The sequence below is a fragment of the Ambystoma mexicanum genome, chromosome 10 (assembly GCF_040938575.1).
Source record: "Ambystoma mexicanum isolate Mex_15411 chromosome 10, UKY_AmexF1_1, whole genome shotgun sequence".
NCBI classification, from domain to species: domain Eukaryota; kingdom Metazoa; phylum Chordata; class Amphibia; order Caudata; family Ambystomatidae; genus Ambystoma; species Ambystoma mexicanum.
Genome location: NC_090932.1, coordinates 270,032,843 through 270,057,565, shown reverse-complemented (window position 1 = coordinate 270,057,565; position 24,723 = coordinate 270,032,843).

The following is a 24,723-nucleotide window of genomic DNA, read 5'->3' as shown; positions in this document are numbered from 1 at the left end:
CGAGGATCCCCACAAGGTGTCCCCGGGGCATGTTGTACTGCCTTGAATCCACCTGGTGATGCTCTGTCGATGTAACCACCTTGCCAGGGCTGGAAATGATCACTGCCGCAGCCCGTTAGGGAAGCCAACTGCCAGCACGGTTCAACAATTGGCAGGGCTGTTCAAGCTCACTGCCACATCCGGGTTGAAAGAAGCTCACTGCTGTCTCCTGGGGTGTGGAGGGGGAAGCCTGCTGTAGTTCCGCATTTGTCCCTTAGAGCCCAAGCTGACGTAGCTTACAGCAATGGATGCTGGCACCCAGACTCGTGGCTAATGTAGTCTGGAGGCCCATTAAGTTGCACTTCCTGGGCTTATTAGCCCACAACTGGTGGCTGTGGCTACAGTGGCATGCCCCCACAATCCTGACAGTACCCCCTCTCTGAGGGCCGACCCGGACCTGGTCTCCCTGGAAATCATGTGGAATTGACTCACCAGATGTGTTGCATGTGCCGCCTCATCCGATTCTCATGAGCAGTATTTGGGTCCATATCCCAGCCACTCCACAAGATGCCACAATCGACTTTTGCTGTCTTTTTTTATCCAAATTACCTTGCGCTACAAATTCTTCTTGTCCATACTTCATGATAACCGGCTGTCTTTTAGCGCGGACACCAGGAGCTGCAAGTTTAAGCAAAGACATGTGGAAAGCTGGGTGGATTTTTAAATGACTAGGCAATTTCAACCTCATTGCGGTTTGGGACACACATTTATCAATCGCATTAAGCCCAATGAACCTAGTTTGGAATTTCTGTGGCCCCACTAATTGTAAATGTTTAGTCGATAATCGCACCTTGTCTCCTGCCCCATATGTGGGAGCCAATCTGCGTATTTATCTTCGTGTTTCTTATGTCTCTTTAGCTTTTCCAAATGTTGCAATGCATTTTGCCTGAGATTAAGAAGCACCTGTTTGCGCTCCATAACCACAGGAATTGTGTCGACATTTGGTAATGTTACAGGAAGCATATTTTGTGTCAAACCCTATAGACATTCCTTTGGTGGCATTCCCAATGAGACATGCTCGGTATTGTTATATATAAATTCTGCTAACCACAACGCCTGTACCCAAGAGGTCATTCCATCTGCCAAAAAACATTGTATGTATTGCTCCATGGTTCTAGTTCACCCTCTCCGTTTGTTGATCTGTTTGCAGATGGAAACTAGTTGAGAGTGCACAGTTGATTCCCAACATTCTGCAAAAGGCACACCAAAACCGAGAGGTACATTGTGAACCCCAATCTGACATTATAGTCTTAGGCAAACCATGCAATCGCACAGGGTTGCTAAAATAAGTCTGCCAATTGACTAGCGCTAGTATTCCACTTGTGAAGACATCATGAAGTAGACACAGACAACAGATTCAAAATTGGATCTCAAAACTATATTTAACTTAAATGTCAGTATGGAGTAAGGCCTAACTGGCCCTATCCTAAGGTGGGATTTCCCTACCTAAAGAAAACTAAGGATAGTCTGTGTCAGGAAGTCAGAATCAAGTCTGTCTTGACCAAAAATAACTGTTTACCCCTGACCGTCTTCACATCTAGAATGGCCTGTATCTCAAATTCCTCAGAACCTTTCACCAGGAGAGGCGGTGGACGAGGAAGCACATCGGCCTTCTGTAGACATGGCTTGAGTAGAGATCCATGAAAAACCGGATCTATCTTCCAAAATCAAGGGAGTTCCAAATTCACAGCCACCGGATTGACCAGAGACTGAACAGTGAAAGGACCCACAAAACGAGGCAAGAGACACTTGCAGCCTGGTATGCGAAGGTTTTTTGTGGACAACCAGACACTGTTACCTGCTACATATTGAGGGGCCTCCCCACGGTGACGGTCAGCATAATGTTTGGCATGGTCCTTTGTCATTGTCAACTGGAGCAGCACAGCTTTGTGTACGGCTGTGATATCCCGTAGACAAAGCTGGACTGCCGGATTAGCTGCATCCAGAACAGGATCCAGAGGAAGCGTCCGGGGGTTTTGGCCATACATTGCATAGAAAGGGGTGGTACCAGTGGATGTATGGATGGAGTTGTTCTATGTGAACTCAGCATGGACAAGAACCGAAAACCAAGATTCTTGAAATTACAGTGTAAGGCAGCGCAATTATTGCTCAAGGGTGGAATTGAGCCGCTCAGTTTGACCATCTGTTTGCGGATGGTAAGAGCTAGAGAAACTGTTGTCAATGCTGATAGAACTTGTAAGGTGTCTCCAGAATCTGGAGGTGAATTGTGCACCTCGATTGGACACAATGATACCCGGAAGACAAAAAAACAGAAAACCTGGTGCAAAAACAGTTCGGCAGGAGCATTAGGCAACCTCTGACGAGGAACAAAACGGGCAAGTTTGGAAAAGTAATCCACAATTGCCCAAATAGTATCAAAGCCCTGAACAGGGAGCAGTTCTACAATGAAGTCCATCAATATCCTTGACCAGGGATGATCAGGGACGGGTAAGGGTTGCATAAGTCCCACAGGCTTCGTCGTGGACCCCTTATATTGGGCACATATTGAACAAGAGGATACGTATGCGGACACATCCAGATGCAAAGATAGCCACCAGCACCAGCGTCATAACAATTCCTGGGTCTTATGTCTGCCTGAATGAGCGGCCAATAACGAATCATGACACCATTGCAGGGCAGTGCGCCGAGTAGCCAGATCAGGTAGGTACACTCAACCCTGTACATAAGGCAAAGAGTGGATGATGTCCATGTTGTATTCCTTTATTTCGCTGGGTTCCGAGGCCACCCACTCTTGGATGGACGAAAACAATGAGGGCTGTAAAGTACAGGTGCAAACTACTTGATGACCTTGAAGAACAGTACCACCCCAAGAACGGGTGAGTTGCCATGTAACCTTGACAAAGCATCAGCCTTTGAGTTCAGTGGGCCGGGGCGATAGGTGAGAGTAAAGTTGTACATGGAAAAGAATTCATGCCACCTGGCATGACGAGCCGTGGTGCATTGTAATGATTGCAAAGCCAATAGATTTCTATGGTCAGTGTACACTTGCACCGGTGAAACTGCACCAAGTAAATGGTGTCTCCAAACAATAAAGGCATCCATAACAGCCAAGAGTTCAAGTTCCGAGACCGTGTAATTCTGTTCATAAGGGATGAATGATAGGCCACCGGATGCAACGGTCCAGTGTCCTTGCTCATTTGTGAAAATACAGCTCCAACAGCGACTTCTGATGCGGCAGCCTCCACATTAAATGGATGACTTGGATCCGTATGCTGAAGCACTGGTGCTGTAGAAAATGCTTGTTTCAAGGCGTCAAATGCCGGTCGAGCTTCTTTATTCTAGACGAAAGAACGCTTACTGCTGGTCAAAGTGGTTAATGGAGCTACTGTTTCAGAAAAAGAGCGGATGAAACAACAGTAAAAATTGGCAAAACCAAGAAAAGACTGTAATGCTTTAACAGTGGTAGGAGTAGGCCAGTCCAATACTGCTTTAACCTTGACATTGCTCATTTTAATACCAGCACTGGTTATGTCACAACCAAGAAACTCTACTTCAGTGACGTGAAACAAACACTTTTCGAGTTTGGCATATAAACGGTTTTCTCTCAAACGCTGCAGAACCGCAGATACATGGTTAACGTGTTCTTCATAGGACGAGGAATACACTAGTATGTCATCTAAATAGATGACGACGCAGCTGTCCAACATGTTGGTAAAAGCATTGTTAATACATCTTTGGAAAGTTGCAGGCGCGTCACAAAGCCCAAACAGCATAACAAGGTATTCGAATAGTCTGTATTTCGTTTTGAACGCTGTTTTCCATTCATCCCCTCTTCTCATCCATACCAGATTGTAAGCTCCTCACAAATCGAGTTTAGTGAACAACTTTGAAGTACCCAACTGGTCCAGGAGGACAGAAATAAGAGGGATGGGGTACTGGTTTCGTATGGTAACAGTGTTCAGTTCACGATAATCAATACAATGCCGCAAATCTCCCTCTTTATTGGGCACAAAAAATAGAGGGGAAGCAGCCGGGGAACGAGAGGGACGTATAAAGCCATTTTCTAGGTCCTTGTCCAAATACTCCTTCAACATGACATTCTCCTGCTGAGTGAGGGAGTAAACGCGTCCTGAAGGTATTCAGGCACCTTCCACTAGGTCTATGGGGAAGTCATAAGGGTGATGAGGTGGAAGTGTTTCAGCCCCCACCTTGTCAAAAACATCCCTGAAATTCTCATATACTTTGGGAAGGACTGAAGAAACACCTCCAATCATAGCTGCTGTATCCAATAAGGGAACGGAACTCGATTCATTTAGAAGCCAGTAAATGCCGACCGAGCAGCATCGCTATATCGCTTGCACGACCCAGCAAGACACCACGAGGTTTAGTGTCGAAGGAAGTCACTCCAATCTGAAATCGTTTCACGATACGAGTCGGAGGCACCGAACTCTGAAGCTCCACCCACTGTCAAAGGGGTAGCTGGCTATAGACCGGGGAACACAGAAGATACCCTAAAATTTCATCTCCGTGGTCTACAATCTTTTTTTCGGCCACAGATTTGGCTTTTCATACGGAAAAAGGGTGAAGACGTTAAGCTTTTATTAAATCATCATTGTCCTGAAGATGGCCCAACACTGACTATTTAGACCATCGCAAACAACGATGGGACTATCGAAAGGGGCCGAAACATATGTCGACCTATATAGAAAATGTAATTGTGTATTTTCTAATTGTTTCACATATGAATAACAACCAATATGTTTGAAGAAATTGTTAACTGCCGAACCCGACTGTCACAGAATGATTGCATTGATATGAATGGTATGAGTGAGATATGATAAAGCCTATTAGTATATATATTTTTCTACAAAAATTCTTTTATTAGTATCTATTAAAGAGATTTACACATTTTGCACGGTTCTGTTTTAAAAAACTGTCTCTTCCTCTAGGCACCTGCTGTTGATTCATACATCAGTTCTCTAGCACCTATACCTGTTGTGTCGTCAGACTTAAGAGAGAGGAGTAGTCAGTCTGTTACTTGTTTCTTTTTTCCAATAAGGGAATACATGGACCACGAGGCTTCATCGGTGCGGACAAGCAATGAATCTTACAGTAGTCCGAAGAAAACATAATAACACCAGTCTGCCAATCCACCAGTGGGTTATGATGCACTAGCCATGGTAACACCTTGAATTGGGGAGCGGCGATGACATCGAAACATATAATTTCCGTATGTCCAGAATCTAGTGTCATAGTAAGTCCAATGGTACGCTCAGTAACCAAACCTGACCATAGAGAGGTGCCGTCAACAGCGTTGACCACCTCCGGGTATTCCTTTGGTTCAAAATGGATTTTCCACTGATGCAGGTACTGAACGTCAATATAATTTCCCATAGCACCTGAATCCAAGACTGCATGAACAGACCAGGGTTCTACGGAATGAAAAGCCAACCTTGCTTGTAAAACAAAGGGAACAGAAAAATTGGAGCCCTGACATGAATTGCTCGGCAACAGGACTCCGTCTATTGCCGGGCACTGGCATTTCCCTGTTTCTTGTTTTTTTTAGGACATTGTCTCAAAAAAATGTTCTGCGGAACCGCAATAAAAGCACAAGTTACTTTTCTTGCGGTGTTCTCTCTCCTCTGTGGTCAACGGACCCCGTACTGCTCCTATCTGCATAGGTTCCTCAGTGCTTGTCACAAGAGCACTTACTGAGGTGGGAGCAGGAATGGGGCCCCACTTTTCCCCCTTCCTTTCCGCCCTGCGGATGTCTATCTGGAGGATCGGGTCCAACAATTCCGGAAATGAGGAGGGTACCATTGGTACAGTAGCCAATACATCTTTTAAATTATCAGATAGACCCTTGTAAAACAGGGCAGCCTTCTTTTCATCGGGCCACCCAGCCTCGGCCATTGACTGGTTGAATTTAGCCAGATAAGCCAACAGAGTAGTGTCCCCCTGTTGCAGCGAAAGGAGTTCCAAGTCAGTGGCCTGGGTTTTGTACCTGGTATCAAAAACCCGTGACATGGCTTCAATCAATGCATCACAATCAAAAAGGAGATGGCTACCCACCTACAATAAGGGATTAGCCCAAATAGCTGCTGTACCTCCTAAATATGACAGTATGAAGGCTGACTTCGTAGTTGAGTCAGGAAAAGAAGAAGGGCGGCACAAAAAATGTAGACGGCATTGATTGAAGGTCCGATACGTTTTCGGGTCACCATGAAATCGTTCTGGCGGAGCCAGAGGAAATTGCACAGCAAGAACCACAGGAGCGCTCTCCTGTCTATTGGAGGCAGCCCCCGAACTGGCACCTGAACCGGAAGCAAGACCAGAGGTGTCTGCCCCAGCCGACTGTATGCCAAGTAGCAACTCATGAATGTTGCGTGGAGTGGTCTCATGGGCTGCTGTCATGTCAGCCCTCAGATCTGCCATTAGTTGAGCCAGAGCGGCCAGTGGGTCCTCTGTGATGTCCATTGAATTGTATATAACAGAATGTCTCACCATGTGTGAGATCTTGTTATTTTACAAGGATGGATGAATGTCTGTGGGGAAATGAACTTGGATTTTGAAGCAATGTTCCACCTACCCACCGCAGGCACGAGGACGCCTAAAATAGTAATCCAGTTTGAAAATTGATCCACCTGATAACCACCGGCATGCGGACATATAGAAAACAACAAAGCGTCCCTAGTTCAACAGAGGAAAACAATGAAGTCTGTGTTCACGGGACCGCAAACAGATCCAGTTAGTGTAGATGAAGACGAAGAGTTTCAAAGTTCCATTTTCGTAGTGAGGGGAATTCTGGGTCGGTAAACAAATGGGCAGCGTAGCAGCAAATCCGTAAAGCAAGGACAAAGTCAGTAAACAGTTCCAGGAGTCGCAATGGTGCGGGCAAGATCAAGACAGAAATCCGTAAACCAAAGGACAGTCCGGTAAGCGTTGTGAGGCTCGTAGCCAAAGTAACCAAAAAACCAAAGTAGACAAGGGGACAAGAAGCAGAGTTCCGTGAAACAAGAGCCGGGTCAAAACCTCCAAGGAAATGCAAAGTTCGTAGAGCTAAGGAAAACTATTTCAGAAGCAAGGTGAAACAGGTAGGCAGGGCATAAATATGAGTAGGAGGCCGGTCAGTGATAGCAACAAGGATCAATGTGCAAAAACACGTTAATCCAGGTACGCAAAGCGGCCGCGTTTCCAGGGCAACCCCCAGCTCTGTCTGAAAGAATAGTAATGTACTGGATGACTGCATGTACGTTTATTAGGCACCCATTTTTGTAATAAACCTGGAGATTGATAGACAGGAGAAGGTAGAGGATTAGATACGGGATGTTGAGCGTTATGATTCACAGAGCGCCTCTGTTCCTTACAATTCCTGGCACTCCCAAAGGGATCCACGGTATTTGGTTGGATATCAATTGCACAGTCTTCTGGACAATGAGAAGGAAGCTGACGAGGTAACTTGTCTTCAAAAACCTCAATATAGTGCTGATATTTGGCAGGAATCATATTGACCTCTTGTATAAGATGACAGGGAAGAACTGATCCAAGAACAGAAGCAAGATTGGCTTTGACTGTACTTTCTGATTTGTAACATCAATCCTTGCAGGTGGATGAGGTCAAATGGACTTTATTTTTTTCCCAATTAATGACCAGATTATGGAAATGCAACCAGGATATCCCGAGGATGAGGGGAAAATGTCTGGCTCGGATTATGTCAAAAACAAGTTCCTCCTTTTGTTGAGTGATGTCCATCTTCAGAGAAATGGTCTGTTGGGTTATGGGGCCAGAGCATAACGGGCGCCCGTCCACTCTTTCCACAGATTGAATTTCTGTTCTCTTTCCCAGATGGATTACATGTTTTTTGTCCATTCGCTGTCCATAAATACCCCTGCGGCTCCGCAATCCAATAATGCAAGAGTGTTTGAAGGTTTTAGTGAAGGACCTTGTAAATTCACTTGAAGTACCATCAAGCGATCGTCCATTGCTTCTCTGACGGCTGTGATGTGAATATAGGTGCTCATTACAATATCCCGGTCTCCAGTCCCCATTAGGGCCGGGGTCTGTAGTTTCCCTTTTTCCTAAGGGGAACTTCCTGGCAGTCACGGAGGAGGTGGCCTTTAGTGCCACAATATAAACAAAGGCCCTGATCTAATTTCCGTTGTCTTTCTATTGGGGTCAGAGGTCCTCTAGTTGCTCCTATCTGCATAGGTTCCTTTGGAGTGTCTGAGTCTTTAGCAGTAGGAGGAAGACTTTGTCGTGCCATCAGGAATGGTCCCTTAATCCTTTTCCACTCATCTCGCCTTTCTTGTTGTCTGTATTCGGTCTGTGGTACAACTGATATTAATTCTGCTAAAGACGGAGGGCGTGGGACTTGAGCCAGTTCATCCTTGATCTCTTCCAACAAGCCTCTATGAAAAATGGTGTATTGGGCAGATTCTGGCCCTCCAGCTTCTTCTGACAATTGTTTGAATCGTGTAACATAGGCCAAAAATTCCAGACTCCCTTTTCTGAAGTCTAAGAGAGGTCCATACGGCTGGAAAGTCAGTTCTTGTCTCTCAAACATATCCTTGAGATTTGGACAAAGGCTGTATAAGAGGCTACTAAAGGGTTTGCAGTAATCACTATTGGTGTAGCCCAGGATAAAGCATTTGCAGACATGTTAGAAATCATGAAGCCTATTTTGGCCTTGTCTGTAGAAAACGTATTGTCTCTGAACGGAAAATGAACCATGTAGGCATCCAGAAATTCCTTTAAACGTTCTGGGGAACCATCACATTTTCCTGCAGTAAGACCCCCTGCCGGCGCATCTGTGGGTAATGAATCTCTAGCCGTTATCATGTTTCTCAAAGTATCATTTTCAGCCTTTACTGCCTGTAGGTCGGCTGAGAGACCTTGGACAGCACTGATTAGTTCTTGCATCTGAGCCATCTTAGAAGTATCTTTTTGATGTTGCAATGTCTCAGCTGTGTAGCTGAGACGGAGTCCTTACGGGTGTTTTGGGATTTTTTCTTCTTGCAGTCTTCAGGGTCTGATGTGTCAACGTCCTCTCGGGAAGGCTTGGATTTTCCTTTCTTGTTCTTTGTCTTGTCACGTAATCCGTCCTGGAAGAGGTAAGGCCTATCCTGGCCCGCCACCACAATGACCTAGTGTAGGTAACCACACGTAGGGCACAGCGGCAGGCAGACATGACGTTCCCTGAGAAATTAGGGAAAAGCCCTAATGCACAAAAACCCTCTGCAAGTAGATATGACATGATATGGCATTTATAACGCGCCTATACACAAGTGTTTCAAGGCGCTGCAAGAGAGGGGGAACAGAGGGAAGACAGAGACAGCAATCCTACTAGGCCAGGTGTCATTCAGATCGCGCAAGTGCAGGAGAAGGGGGAAGAGGAAAAGTAAATAGTGGGAGCGGTGTGGGGACAGCGCAGTACAGGGGGTAATAGAAAAAAATAAACAATTGGAGACGTAGACCAGCTGGTGGCAAGTGTAGGGGAAAGTGCAGACATTGGGTGTCAAGTGCTGGAGGGGAACGGTAGAGGTACAGAAAAACAGTCCTCAAGTACAGGGGTTGCCATGGAGGCAGTGCAGGTGTGTAACTGGCGGGCGAGGGGACCTGGGCCCAAGATCAGAGGATGGCCAGGTAACCAGTAGAGTTTCAGCTGCCAGGAATTCAGCAGAGGAGGAGAGAAAGCAGAAGCAAAGAGGAAGGTTTTGAGGTGCTTCCGGAACCGGAGGTGGTTCTCCTCAAGTTTCATGGTGGCGGGGAGGCTGTTCCAGAGGGAGGCTCCGGCCGAAGAAAGAAATCTACCACCAACTCATTGCATGGAGAAGCGACTGACCCTGATGGAGTTGGAGGCGGATGAGCAAAGAGCTCGAGAAGGAAGATATTTAGGACGAGAGAGTTGAAGGTATTGAGGCCCCACGCACTCGAAGGCCTTGTGAACAATGCAGAGGGTTTTGAACTTAATCCTTGCAGCCACTGGGAGCTAGTGCAGAGATTTCAATCCTGGAGAGATACAATCCCTGGGCTTGAGGCTAAGGACAAGTCTTGCAGTCCTGTTCTGGATGAGTTGCAAAGGGCAGAGAGTAGAGGCAGGCAGATTTAGAAAGAGGCTGTTGCAGTAGTCCAGCCTAGAGAGAACCAGAGCTCTGGAGACAATGAGCTTCTGGGGGAAGGAGAGGAAAGGAAGAATACCTCTGAGGAGGTGCAGCTGGTAGTATGACTTCTTAGAGACGTCAGAGATGTGAGGAGAGAAGGAGAGTGTAGAGTCGAAGATGACCTTGAGGTTTTTAGCCTCGCAGATGGGAGCAGGAGGAGGGCCAAGAGAGGCCAGCCAGAAGGTGACAGGAAAGGAGGGAACGGGAGTGCTAATGAGGAGAATCTCTGTCTTACTGGCATTAAGGAAAAGATCATTGCCAGCACACCACTCCTGGATAGCAGACAGAGATGAGAGATGGAGAAGAGGTGGCTGAAGGTAGCCTGAAAATGAGCGGAGTATCATCCGCATAGCACTGAAAGTTGGGTCACAGAGCAGCAATGCAGTCTGCAAGAAGTGCCAGGTATTGGTTGAACAACCAGGGAGAGAGGTTAGACCCCTGTGGGACACCACAGGTAGAGATAGAGATAGAGAGGAAACACCCAAGTTGGACCTGGGAGGGTCGATCAGAGAGGAAACAAGTCAGCCACGCTAGGGCCTGACCGGTGATACCCAGGTTATCACGGATACGATTGAGCAGGATGGCATGGTTGACCATGTCAAAGGCAGAAGAGAGATCAAGTAAGATGAGGACACAGGGGGTGTTGGAATCAAGGTTTGAGAGCAGGTCTTCACGGATGTTCAGGAGAGCAGTTTACGTGCTTCTGGCAGCTCTGAAGCCAGACTGATGGTCATGAAGACAGCCAACAGATTCAGTGTGAAGATTAAGCTGGGAGATGGCCAGCTTTTCCAGGAGTTTGCCCAGGAAGGGAGTGATGGAGAGTGGGCAATAGTTAGCCAGGCAGGACGGGTCGGCGGAGGGTTTCTTAATAAGAGTGTGCACATGGGAGTGCTTCAGGGGGGATGGGAAGACTGCAGTGGCGAAGGAGTGGTTGCAGAAGTCGGCCAGAGCAGGAGCCAGGGAGTCAATACGGTCCTTGATGGTTTTGGAGGAACAGGGATGAACCTGTTTTGATGAGACTTTCATAGATCGACTTGTCTAGAAACCTCATCTAGGGAGAACAGGGGAAAGGCACAGAAGGAGGGATGAGAGATGGCCGAAGGGCCAGAGGAAGAGCAGGGAGTAGAGGGGGCAGGGGGAGAGGAAGAGAAAGAGTACAGGATGTCTTGCGTTCTAGAGATGAAATGAGAAGCCAGAGCCGTGCAGAGGGCCTGGGAAGGGACAGGAGAGATGGAGACTGCAGCAGGATTGGCCAGTTCCTTGCAGATTTTAAAGAGTTTGGCCGAGTTGTTAGATGCCACAGAGACGCGGGCTTGGATGTGAGCTTTCTTCTTGGTGCGGACTGAGAGTCGGCATTGCCTTTGGAGCAGGCGGCAGGCCAGTTTGTCAGAGGGTGTACCAGAAGCACCCCATTTCCGCTCAGCCACCCTGCACTTTCGTTTGAGAGTGATGAGGTCTGATTCGTACCAGGAATTGCACTTGGCTTTGTGCTTCAAGCTGATCCCCATGACAGGGGCAAGAACATCGAGAGTATCAGATATAGCAGAGTGGAGCATAGAAAGAGCTGTGTCAGGGTGTGAGTCAGCCAAAGGGGGAGGAGAGGGGTGAGAAAGTGGCGGCGAAAGCCTCAACTGACACACGCTTCGTGGGTCGGATAACTGAGAAGGTGGGTGGCAGTGCTGGAATTGGCTTAGCCTGGGGGGAAGAGAGGGTGAGCTGGGAGGAAAGGAGAAAGTGATCACTCCAGGAGGGAGGAGTGGTGAGAGGGATAGAAAGGGGAAGAATTCAGGCACACAGTTGGATGGCAGTATTTGGGAGATGTTCCAGATGGTAAATGTAGGAGAATGCAATTGGTAGTATGTCTTCTTGAAGTCTTGAATAAGGGATGTTGAGGTAAGAAGTCCAGAGCACATAGAGGGATGGAGAAGAGAACCATAGGAAAAAAGGGAACACAGGACGGAAGCAACAGACAACAACCAACGGGACAGGACAAGGAGCGGGTGACCACTGGAGGCAGGAGATCAAGTCACAGCAGAAATCCAGGGATCGAGGCGGAATCAAGAAAGCAGCAAAGGAAAGAGCACTGAATGAAAGGTACTAGCATTTTACCGAAACAGTGAGGCGATCAGGGTTGCAACGCAATGTACGTTGGGTCTTTGCTGGCATAAGAGTGAATGCTGCTATGCGAGCAGCTATCTTAGATTGCAACTAGACCACTGCAGCAGATATGCGGGCAACATGATAGAACACTCACAGTCCTGTAGCGTAGAACCCGGTAATGGAGCCTCTGCCGCCCTTTACACCAGCAATGCCACAGTGACCAACGGGTCGCTGTGACACATAGGAATCTTTATGTAGATGAAAACAGTTATCCGACCAGCAGATAAAGGAGGTGCACTAGTAATTTTTAACAAGGAGGATTATGAAGCAGAAGGTTTAAGACAACTCAATGATACAAGTATATACCAACTATTATTTACGAATCCAACACAAAGAATTATCGACAACCTGAATGTCATTGTAGATATGGTAATAGAGAATGAGTGGATCAATGAAAAAATGCACACTTTTCTCTCACAAGATCACCCAAAAACCCCACACTTTTATCTCCTTCCTAAGATACAGAAATCAATGGACAAACCACCTGGACGTCCTATTGTGGCGGACTACCAATAGCGTCTTGCAATCATTGTGAATCTATGTAGATATTGTCTTACAACCTTTTATACAGAAGTACCCTACATACATTAAGGGCACTACGGATTTCCTTAACTGACTTAAAGACATTAAGATTCAAGAAGACAATGGGGCTCATTACAAGCATGCCGGTCCAGAAACAACGGTGCCGGAAAGCTTACAGGCACCTTTGTTTCCGGACCGGCATACTACAGGTCTGCCTGCTGGAGCTGCCGTGCCCGACAGGTCTGACCCTGCCTGGCACAGCGGCCACGGTATGCAGGCCAACACGGAAGCACCGGCACCGTTGTTAACGGTGCCGGTGCTTCCGTGGTCCCCACTCCCATAGAGTCCTATGAGACTCTATGGGAATGGGGAACAACATGTTGCTGCTGCCTGACTTTCTGGCCCACCGGGGTTGTAATGCCCCAGTGTTACCGGGATGTCAGGCACCGGTAAAAATGTATGGGTCCAGCGACAACCTGCCGGTATCACCGGCACGGTTACTGCCAGACTCGTAATGAGGCCCAAAATCTTAGTGGCAATTGCTGTCTGTAGTTTATACACATCAATTCCACACAACTTGGGACAACAAGCAGTTGAATGGCTTCTACTTAATGAAGAGGAAGTAGGAGCATCCAAAGAGTGGATAATAATTCTTTTAGAGTTCATCTCTCAGAATGCCTACTTTGAACATGACGGAAGATATTTCTTACAAACCAGCAGGACCGCAATGGGGGCCATGATGGCCCCATTATATGCAAATGCATTTATGCTTACATTCGAGGAAGACCACATTATTAAACACCCAGTCTGGCATAAGTACATCAGCCATTGGGGTTGTTGTATAGATGACATTTTCATGGTATGGAATGACAAAATGGAGACACTGGCAGCATTTTTGAGATACCTTAACCTGATAGGCGAAAGGACACAATTCACACATGAAATTGGTAACTCTGGCATCCATTTTTTGAATGTGCAAATAACTCTGATTGCCCAAGGGTTTGACACGTCACTATATCACAAACCTACAGATTGTAATAACCTTCACAGAATGAGTTTGCATCCTCTATCTATGATCAGAAGTCTACCATATGATGAACTTTCACGCGTTAAACGTATAGTGAATATGGACAATGAATACAACCGAGAATAAAAAGAAATGATCTAAGTTAAAAAAAAAAGAGGATATACAGAAGAGGTGCTCAGAACGGCTAAAGAAGTTGCCACCAAGGTACGCCCAACTCTTTTGACACCCAAAACCAAATCCATCTCAGATGACAAACAACTAGTCTTTGTGAGCAAGTACAGCACAAAGACACCCAATGAAGAAGCTTATAGTGAAATATTGGAGAATCTTACAGTGTGACAACAAACTACAGGACGTATTTAAGGACAGGCCCAGCTTTGCTTTCCAAAGGAGCAATAATCTTAGAGATTTGGTAGTCAGAACTTATCCCAAGGAAATGAACATCCAACAAACTAAAAAGAAAGGAACGCTCCCTTGTATGACTTGCAATAATTGCAACAACATCATTAAAGGAGATATTGCCACACAGCCTAGAACAGGTGAAAAAATCAAACTACGCAACATCCAACACTAAATATATGATTTACTCCATTAAGTGTCCATGCGGCCTATTATACATAGGCCAAACCAGTCGTAAAGCTGGAATCAGGTGGAGCAAACATAAGTCCAACATCAGGAGCAATAACCAACAATCCTGGATCGCGAGACACTTTCAACAATAGAGACATCAACTGGCAAAAATCAAATTTCAAATTTTAGAAGCCATCAACCTAAAGAAATGCAACATGGGTTTCACCAAAAGACTTCAACAAAGGGAAGGTTTTTGGATTGACAAACTTTTTTTTTTTTTAAATATATTTTTATTTTATCTCAACCAAACAACATTACAACGAAACATAAATAAAACACTTCAAACAACAAAACCAAACGAACAAAAAGTAAGGCACTGCAATCCCCATCCCTCCCCCCTATGAGCCTGTAGAGTGTTCGCCATCAGTGTCCGTTCCGTGGGGTCTCATCGCTCTCAAGTCCAGCCGAGGCCTATCCCGCACCAAACAGCTCAGCTAACAACAACTTCCATGCCGTGAGAGAGCCTATTTCTTCCCCCATCCCCTGCCATACTGCCATCTTGCCACGCTGTTGTTTCGGCATCCACCCATTTTTGGAGATCCCGCCACCAGACCTCCACTCGCGGCTTGTGAAATTTCTTCCACTCCATGGCTATCCTACGTTTGGCAAGCACATAGGCCAGATCTTTAAGTTTATCAACATGTCGAAGCTTACGCGCCCTGGGATACCCTCCCAGCAGACAAGCCCAAGCCGAATCCACCTTAAGTGTGATACCCCTCCCTGCCAGCCTCCGCGCCACTTCATCCCAGTAAGTTGCAATCACTGGGCACGCCCAGAACATATGTATCATGTCCGCATTCTCTTCGTTACACTTGGGGCACGCCTGGCGCCCACTACCTAGGAATTTGGAAATTCTAAGGGGGGTCATATATGCCCTGTGCGTAATATAGAGCTGTATCTGCTTGAACCTGGTGTTCCTCGATACCTTTTTGTGGTACCCCAGGGCGCGCTCCCACATCCCATCCGACATCGGGGCCCCCATCTCCGCTTCCCACTCCAGTCTCAGGTGCCCTAAATCCTTCCCAACCTTTGTCATCAACATCTCGTACAACCTAGAGACCTCGTGTCCGCCCTCTGATGCGTCATACATCGTCTCCAGTGTGGCATCCGGTTCATCGGCCAAAGTAGTTTCGGGCCACGTGCTCCGGACCTCCCAGACCACCCTGTGATATGTTACATATTGACCCCTGTGTAGTCCCGACCCTGCCTCCAGTTCATCGAACTCCATCAGGGTCCCATCCTGCCAGATGTCGCCCATTGTAATCAATCCCACTGACTCCCAATACGTCCGGATAATAGTTCTCAGCTGCCCGTCCTCCTTTGCCAGGGCGATCAGAGGGAACTGCGGCATACACGACGAGGGGTCACCCATCATCCGACAGGCACGCCGCCATATGTTCCTGCCAAGGGCCAGCATCTTAGGACGCTCTCTCATCCATGAGCCAGTCACCCAAATCACCTCCCGCAGATAGAAGGGGGAACAGTCTTTCCCTAGCAGCCTATGTTCGGGGGTCTCTTCATCTGAAAGCCACCTGGCCACATATTGCAGTTGCGCCGCGATATAATAGGCCTCAAAGTTCGGCAGCTTCACGCCACCTTTCTCGTAAGAGTTCTGCAATTTCCATAATGCGACCCTGTTGCGCGTGCCGTGCCACAGGAAATTCCTACACACGCTATGTAACCTAGCGAAAAACTTCCTAGGTATCATATACGGGATGTTATTAAAGTAATGCAGGAGCCTGGGCAGCACCACCATTTTAAGCATAGCTCCGCGACCCATCATTGCTAAAGGCAATCTTTCCCAGAACCTCATGCACCTCTCAATCTTTCCCACAGCTAGTTCAGTATTATACTTGTGTTCTTCCTCGGTCGTGTGATACACGTCAATGCCCAAGTACCGGAAGGAGCTCGTTGCCCACGGAATCCGCAGCACCGGCAACCTCTCCACCGGTATCCCCACATAACTGCCCAGCGGGAATAATACGGATTTCTGAGGGTTAACCGCTATGCCGGACAACCAGGCGTACCTCTCCAATACCTCCAAGATATACTGCAAATTCTCTTCCGGATGTTTCAAGTATAACAGCATATCGTCTGCATACAGGGATATAAGATGGCACTCTCCTCCCACCTCTATGCCCACCGGATCATACTGCTGCCGGAGGTAAACTGCTAAGGGTTCGAGGGCCAGTATGTACAACATTGGGGACCAAGGACATCCCTGCCTGGTACCTCTGCCTAACTGCCATCTGTCTGACACTACTGCACCCGTACGGACCCTAGCCAGAGGCGCACTATATAATAGCTCGGCCCACCTCATGTAGCATGGTCCCAGTCCGAACTGCCCCAAAGCCGCCAGCAGCCATGGCCATCGGATGGAGTCGAACGCTTTAACCGCGTCCAGCGCCACTATTGCCATTTCGCTGTCCTCACTGCCCCCCCATTCCACCACCCTGTGAAGGCGCCTGTGATTGTGAGTAATATTCCTGTTCGGGACATAGCCCGTCTGGTCAGGATGGATCAGCTTGCCTATTACCCTCCGCATTCTGGCCGCCAGGACCGCTGTCAGGATCTTGCTGTCCTGGTTCAGCATCGACAGGGGCCGGTAGGAGCCACAATCATGCCCCGGTTTATTGGGTTTGGGGAGCGGTACTATAATCGCCTCCCTGAGTGATTCCGGCAGCCGCCCCACCTCGAACGCTTCATTAAACATCTCCAGCATGGGCGGGAGCACCTCCTCCCCATACGCTTTATAAAATTCACTGGGGAACCCGTCTGCACCTGGGGCCTTACAAGTGGGCAGCTGCCGCACAATCTCCTGCAGCTCCTCTAGAGTGATCGCAGCATCCATCTCCTCTCGCTCTTCGTCACTTATCTTGGGCAGGCCTATGTCTTCAAGTACTACCTCTATCTCCTCCCGGCTTCCCCCCTCTCGATCCTCATATAATGCTTGATAATATTCTGCGAATGCTCCATTCACCCCTTCCTGGGTGTCCAGCTCCACTCCCTTTTCAGTGATAACTGATCGGATCGGGGATCTTGGGGTCTCGCTCTTATACAGCCAAGCAAGAAGCCTGCCCGTCTTGTCTCCCCCGGAATGCAACCTCTCAATGTACTTCCTGTAATTCAGATTACAAAACCTGTCCCAATGTTCTGCGCACCTCTGTTGCAGATTAATGACCTCCTCCATGTCCGTCCCCCCCTCCCCCAGCTCTCTCTCCAACTCAATCTCGGCTCTACGCAGATCTGCCAGGACTCCTCCCATTAATCCTTTGGATTTAGCAATGGCAACCCCCCTCATTACAACCTTAAAGGCCTCCCACAAAGTACCAGCCGACTTGACGCTGCCAGTGTTCGCTTCAAAATAAGCAACAATCTCCTCCCTCACTTCCTCTCTGAAGACTGGATCCCTGAGCGCTTCCGCCCTAAGGCGCCATGTTGGAATACGCGCACGTGGGGGACAAAGCTGCCAACGCATGACCAGGGGCGAGTGGTCCGAAAGGACTCTCGCCCTGTAGTCTATCTGGTCACACTCCGCGACAACGTCCGGAGTGGCGAAAAAGTAATCCAGCCTTGTGTGTAACTGGTGCGGGGCCGAGTAATGTGAATATTGCCTCACGCCAGGGTGTCTCGTCCTCCACACGTCTGCCAGGCCAAGGTCTACCAGCAGCACCTGCAGTACCCTAGCCGCCGGGCTGGGCCTGTCCACCCTGTCATCTGACCTGTCCTCCTTGGGGTCTAGTACACAATTAAGTCCCCTCCCCAAATCACAGGACCCCCCATCCCCTCACCCAGTCTAGTGGTCAGTGTCCTGAAGTATGTCGCCGTGTCACGGTTGGGGGCATAGGTATTTATAACGCACACTACTTTATTTTCCACAAGCCCCCTTACCATGACCAGCCTCCCATCAGACTCCACAACCTCCCCAAGTAGCTTAAACGGGACATGTGGTGCAACCCAAATCAGCACACCTCTAGCATAGGCAGAATATGTAGATCCAACTACAGTCCCTCTCCACTTTCTCCCCACCAGTTCCAGTTTATCCCGTGTCAGATGTGTCTCCTGTAACAAGGCGATATCTATCTTTTGTCTTTTTAGGTACAACATGACCTTGTTACGCTTAAGGTAGCTGTTAAGCCCTCTAACGTTCCACGTTAGTATCCTAAGGTCCCCCATGATGCATCAGTAGCTCCCATCCCTCTCCCAGGTCCACTCGCCTCCCCCCCTACCGCAAGGGCCCCCATCCCCAGTTTCTCTCCCAGGCTCATATACAAACTGACCCACCCCACCCCCCTAACCCAACCAACTGCCCAGCTCCATCCCTGGATCTCAGGCATCCCTGTGTTCGGGTCTCTCTGGAACCCAAGTAGAGAACCCGACAGAGTGTCACCCCACACACCGTGACTAACCTAAACTCAAACTGGGGTACAAAGAACAGTCCCCTGAGGCTCCCCTCCCACACTACCGTATCCGCACACATGGACCATGTTTCGAAGTCCTAACGCATACACTACCATAACAAAGTCCCACCGACTATATTCCAGTCCCAATATTCATCGCCCAACCGGGCCCGCAGCGTCACTTATCTCTTCCCGTTCCATCCGACATCCGCTCATCTGGCTCTTGAGGACAATTTTGTGCATCGAGCCATTCCATGGCCTCCTCCGGAGTGTCAAAAAACAGTGTCTTAGTCTTAAAGAATATCTTCAATCTGGCCGGGTAAAGCAACATATACTTATACCCCGCTGCCCGCAATCGCTTCTTGACCGCCCCAAAGTTCATGCGACTACGCTGCACCTGCAGGGTGTAGTCGGGGTAAGCAGTGATGGTCGCCTCTCCTCGCTGTATGGTACCCCCCTTACGAAAGTGCTCAAGGATCCTTTCCCGGTCCCGATAGTTAAGGATCTTGGCGATCACAGGCCTAGGTGGGTTCCCCGGCGGTGGTCTTCTGTTCAAGGCCCTATGCGCCCTCTCCACCGCAAACCCCTGCGACAGGGCTCCCCCAGTGATCTCCTGCAGCAGCAAGTTCTCAATAAACTCCATGGGGTTCTGGCCTTCAGCCCCCTCCGGCAGGCCCACGATGCGAACGATATTTCTCCGAGCGCGTCCTTCCGCCTCTTCGGCCCTACTTTCCAAGTTACCCACCCGCTGCACCAGGGCATGGATATCGCTCTTATATGCAGTGCAGTCCACCACAGTAGGGCCCATCTCCTTTTCCAGAGTTTCTGTGCGCTCAGCAAGGGCTCGTACATCCTGCCTCAGGAGGTTCACGTCCTCCTGCACCGCCCCGACCTGTAGTTCCAACGCAGTTTTCAATTCGACCACAGCAAGTTGGAGCTTGGTCTCCCACGTCGCCTTCAGGTCCGCGATCGCAGCGAGGACCTCTTGGTTCGCACCCCCGGCGGCCATCTCCTTGGTCTGAGCTTTATCCCTGCTCCTGGCACCTTCCAGGCCGGGCGACGTCTTGGCGTATTCGTCGAGCGTAGGCTGCTTATTCTTCGCCCTCAGAGGTTTGCTCGACATATCTCCAGTCAGGACCGTCCTTCTGGCCGCGCTCCGGTCCAGGCCAGGGAGGCACCGTGCCCATACACCACGACTCAGTTGAGAGTCCCAGCTCGCCCTACAGCCTCAGGCACCGCTGTTGTACGGCGCACCCCCAGATGGGCCAGGTCGCGCTGCCCCCTTCGTTCCGCTGAGAGGGCGCACGTATGCTGTGGTCCCAATCTACCGCTCCTTTGTCCCCTCGTCAAGCGGCGGCGGCCATTTTGTCGTCAGTCGTGATCTCGCCACCAGTGCTTCATCCGGCTCTTAAGTACACGTGCGCACCACGAACCCGTTTAAAAATGTGTCCTCGCGTGCAGCCGGACTTCATGTTCACAGTCTTCCCACTTTCTGCCAAATCACAGCGGTCCTTGCGCGGTATCAGTCGGATTATGTACGGATCAGCGGGAGCTCCCGTACAGGCACGTCCTTTCACATGGCTTCCAAGCCACGCCCCCTGGATTGACAAACTTGACATGGTTTCACCTCAGGGTCTGAAGGAGGAGCTTGATTTTTCTTGTTTTCTATAAGAGATGATATCTTTCTCTATTCTTACAATAGAATATTACCTAACACATACGTACATGAGCCTAAATGTGTCCAACACTTGCAAATATACCATTAGTGTCAACATAGAACTATGTTACCTGGATTATGCGATGTTTTCATATGCTTCCTTCCAAAGTGAAATCACACTCATATGTGAAGAACAGTACATCATATTCACAATTGTATTTAAGTTGTTTGATGTTGGCTCTTCCCTTTAACTGTGAAGAAAATACATTGTTTGACATTATAATCGAATTAGAGGAATTCCTTTGAGAAAAGAGGTCTCTTTGCAATCAATATAGAAATTAGTCAAGGAACAAAAGGTTCGAGAGAAGTCACTTGGATGGTTTGTCTATGTTAAAAGCTGTGACAGAAGGTAATTCGCGTGACTTTTGGCAATTTATAAATCCACATTCGCAACATCAAGCTTCGGTTCAGTCAAATTGCATTACGGAATTGTCATGGACGAAGTACTTCTCTGGGGTTTTTGAGGAAATTATCCGATGGAGCTGTGGTTTAAATCCAAAAGTAAAGTGGGAACTCGACATTGAGCCAAAAGAGATTGAAGGCCTGATACCTAGCTCATCGTGATATAGGGCTGTGGGGCCAAACGGCCTCACAAATTAAACACTAAAGTCTTCCGTGGGTTTATAGACCTCTATTCTCTTTAATCTTTTTAACAACATTATAAAAACATGTCCTAACCCTGATTCTTGGAGAACAGCAATAATAATACCTATATACAAGAAAGGCGATCATGGGAACCCTGTTAATTATCGCCCAATCGCCCTGATGGACATAGAGAGTAAAATCTTTGCCCGTAGGAGTTGGAGCAATGGGCCGAGCAGACAAATATCATCTCAAAGTTTCAGACAGGTTTCTGTAAGGGACTGTCTATGACATTCAACAGCCTGGGGCTCAATATGCTAAACACAAAGCAAAATAAAGAACGGCTACTCTATGTGGTCTGGATAGATTTATTTAGGACGTTTGATACCATCAATAGAGGTAAACTCTGGTAAAAATTAAAAGATTGGGACATTCCAAGTTCTCCTGGCCTTTCTCATTCATTTACACAATAAAACCATGATAAAGGTTTGACTGGACCTTGATGGCCACTTGTCTTCACCTATTTCAACTGACAAAGGTTTAAGACAGGGATGTATAGTAGCACCCTGCCTCTTTAACCTTTTTCTGGCTGATCTTTGGAGTAAACTCACACCTCCCTCGTTGGTTACTCCATCAATTGGCAATCTCTAAATCAATGGTTTGGCCTACAAGGATGATGTGGTCCTATTGGGTCACGCCCCGATAGGCCTATAGCGCTTGATTGTAGCCTTTAAAAACAATGCACGCTCGAATTACCTCATCAGCAACCCCAACAAAATCTTCATTATGACCTATAATCATTCAATTAAGAAAAGAACAGGAAGCTTCAAGTGGAAGATGGCAAATCAGAATTTGCCTGTGGTAAAAGAAATACAATTCTTGGGCTTTTGATTAGATCGACTCCCTCCATTTCAGCCTTGGAGGTAGACCTAGGGAAAAAGGTGACCTAGCTAACATGCCAAATGAAAACAATCCTGTGTTTATTGCAGATTCACCCTATTATCTTTAATTAAATTTTATAAGGGCAAGGTGATTCTGATCTTAATGTATGGAATCGAAATTGAGAAAATGGCCCTAAACTAAAAATTAACTGGGAACAAATTGAGGGTTTGGTTTGGAAAAAAGCACTCAATTTACCATGCTCATTTCCTATGGGCAGGTTACGCTATGAATATGGTCTACAATCTTATGTAGAATGGAGAAGGATTATGTTGTATATATCAATCATAAACCCTCAAAAAAAGGCTCTTTACATAGACATAGGTGGTCTGATGGAAATAAATACCAACAAATGCCTGCGTGAATTGAAGCAAGATGCCACAGTCCTGTTATTGAAATGTCAGTCCTCAGAAAAAGAACTTATGGACAATCCACATTCTCCCGTTTTGTCCATCATACTGACTGGTTATATTCTGAGGAGTTTTGGAACCGAATGTCAGTGGGGAGAGAAACATTTCTATCTTTGGAAGTTTTGAGGTTCTTGGAGAAAATTGGGCCAACTATAAAGGCTTGATGGCTGTGTAAATTGTTAATTAAGTGGAAACATTTTAATTATTTAACTTAGTTGGTTGAGGTATTTGTTTTTGTGTATTATAAGTTTTAATCAGTGAATGTAAATGTGATTTCTAAAGTTATATCGACGCCTAGGTTGATGATATTTTCCTGGTGAATGTAAATGTAATTCCTTTTAAGTTCTATTGATGAATTGATTCTTTTTTTTTCTCTCTTCTCTTCTCTTCTGTCTGTATTGTGAAAAGTCAAACGTTGAGTAGCCACAAATACAAATAAATAAAAATAAAACAAATTAAGATCTTGTTATTGTTTTATCTTAAGTTTATTTCACAATCATGGGCACATTCTTTTGTTGACCACATATGTACTTTCTGATAGACCTCTTGAGACACATTAACTGTATAATAACAGGGAATTAGCCACTATGGTCCTCATTCCGAGATTGGAGGTAGTCATGGTACTATTTGCGCCATGACTGCCTCCAATAACGGATCCGGCACTGGTATGGTTCAATGGGGACTTACCGGTGTAGTCCGACCTTTGCAGGACCGGTAAGTCCCCATTGAAAAAGCCATTCCCCATTCCCATAGGGCTCAATGGGAATGGGGAAGGCGCTAATAACGGTACCACAAATTGCTCTGAATTCCCTTAACGGGTCCCGTCCATAACGCCTGGTCAGACCATGTGTTAAAGGAGGGACCCGCTAAGGGAACTCGTAGTAGGGCGGTAAGGGATTACCAGCACCAGTCTCCTTACCGGTGCCCGGTATCCCTTACCGCCCCACTTGGAATGAGGCCCTATGACTTGACGTGTTTTGAACCACACATGGTAACAATTGTTAAGTACAAAACGCTTGTCATACCAACTGTTTGATCATAAGATGTATTTTCTGTTTGACTTATGAGTATTTTCAGCTAGACCTTTCAGACACATCAATCATTTGTTAATTACAAATTGATCATGATGGATTTATGTTTTTTTGAGTCACATATGGCAACTATTGTAAAGGGCTAAGAGGCCTACAGCGGCATTATTTTCATCAAACCATAAAATTGGCTCACATTAGCTTGACCCTAAATTGTATATAACAACAACACTACTAGGCGCATTGATAATGTTCTCACTGTCTACGGTTTGTAACATCATTATTACAAGCAGTACACGCACACACGGCCGTTTAAGTGGTTCCTATGACAACACCAGAAAACCTCAACACAGCATCGACAGTCTCACAGAGCGTGATGACGTGTCACGTACTCTTAATGTTTTCCCTTAGCGGTTGCCATCGACACGTTTGAAACTTTGCAGTTCGCGGCAACACGCTGTGAGTTTTCCTGACTATGTTCACCTAGACACACGGTACAGCTGATCCAACGTGTTGGGGTAGTCTCCTGACTATCCTCAACCAACATTTCCTTTTTGAAGGGACGCGTAGCAGCGAAGATAAACTATTGGGCATTACAGGTGCCTTTTGGGACTCTTCGGTCATGACCGCTGTACTGGCAAGAGATGCAATATTATTATAGACAGGTACCATTTAGTGCTGTACCGTTTAACTTTAACAGAAACACACTGATAATTAAATATAGCCACTGCAGGACAAGGTCTATATATATACTCTATCTTCTAGTTAACACGTCAGGAGCACACTTCCATGTAAGCAACAAAAATCATTGATTCTCATCGAAAACCTACATCATCAGAGAACTCTTCATTTCTCCAATAGAGACCAGGTATCACAGATCACTTTTGTTTATTATCATTCCAGTAAATGTGGACAATCAATCAACTGTAATTTTCTTGTAAATGAATAAATCACATGCTAAATGTATGTATTATGTTGCATTTGTAGAGATCGCCCTGATGAAGGACAGAGGTCTGAAATGCATCAGCAACGTTGGCCTCTGCACAACGATTTTATCTAACGAAGAATAAAAAAGAATTACACATACAATATGTTCTTTGAATATCATTGTTTTATACATACGATTAACTGAATGTGACATGATTTTG